The sequence below is a fragment of the Orycteropus afer genome, unplaced genomic scaffold (genome assembly GCF_000298275.1).
Source record: "Orycteropus afer afer isolate SDZICR_OR568_19922 unplaced genomic scaffold, OryAfe1.0 scaffold00868, whole genome shotgun sequence".
NCBI classification, from domain to species: Eukaryota; Metazoa; Chordata; class Mammalia; order Tubulidentata; family Orycteropodidae; genus Orycteropus; species Orycteropus afer.
The window spans coordinates 4,698-6,007 of record NW_006922455.1 but is presented as its reverse complement, the minus strand read 5'-3'; positions in this window follow the sequence as shown (position 1 = coordinate 6,007).

Sequence of the window (1,310 nt, the reverse complement as noted above, 5' to 3'; positions counted from 1 at the left end):
CCAGAAACCACAGCTATGGACATATCCAAAGTAAAATAAGCTTATAAGATTGTAAACAGGGAACCAGAGACATCAATTGCCAAGGGAGGACAACTACAAACAAAAAAGAGGGAAAAGACTGTGTAGTCACAGAACTTCTAAATGGTGAGGAAGTTAAGAGAGTTGCAAAATAGAATGGATGGTTGTAACAAGTTCTGTACCTCACTCCATAAAGAAAAACCAACTCCAGATGGATCAAAGACTTAAATGTGAAACCTAAAACTATACAGTTCCTCAAGGAAAATCTAAGGGCAAATTAAGGGCCCTATTATAAGACATAAATAGACTATACAATAGCCAAAAGATGGAAACAACCTAGGTGTCCATCAACTGAGGAATGGATAACCACAACTATGGGACATACACACAATGGAATACTATGCAACGCTAAAGAATCAGTCATTGTAAAAGTTAAGGAACGGTTTATCTATAGAAGGACATTTTCTTTGTTGGTTACTAGGAGTGGGAGGGGAAGGGAGGGAAGGCTGTTAGATAGATAAAGTACTGATTTGGGTGAAGAGAAGGCAATGTACCAAATGTGAGCAACCAATATGGCACCATTGAGGATGAAAAAGACAAAGAGGTACATGTGAGGTGCAGACAACAAATATGAACCCTTTTGCACATACAAGTACTGTGTTGTCAGTGAAGGCAAACATGGGTATATGGGTGGATAGATGGGTGGACAGGCTGAAATATTATGTTATGTCTATGAAATGGGGAGTGTATCCAAGTATATAGGGTTGGCAGACAATGGTCCTATAAGTTTATGTGAATGATCAGAATTCCCAGGTGTATAGTAGGGTTGACAAGGGGAAGGTTGTGGTCACTGCTTGGTCATAGCCAGCTACACAGAGGGACCAAGTAATTAAACTTGTGGAATTGGGACCATAGTCGCAGGGGATATCAAGCTCAACTGACATAACATACTATATAAAACATTGTTTCCTCCTGCTATGGCAAGCAGCGACTGGGATCTTAAAAGCTAGCAAACTGCCATCTAGATGCAACAATGGGTCTCTCCTCGTCCAGAGTAAAGAAGAATGAAGAAAACCAAAATTCATGGAAACATTAGTCCTAGCAACCGGTATACATTCTGATCCGCAGTCTATACGACTATGAGACCAGAAGATCTAGATGGTGCCTGGCTACCACCATCGTCCACTTGGAAGGGGATCTGTGTAGCAGATCCTTGATAGAGAGGGAAAACAATGTGGAACAAAACTCAAAATCATTTGGAGAAAAAAAAGCGGGGGGGACAGACCAGGTTT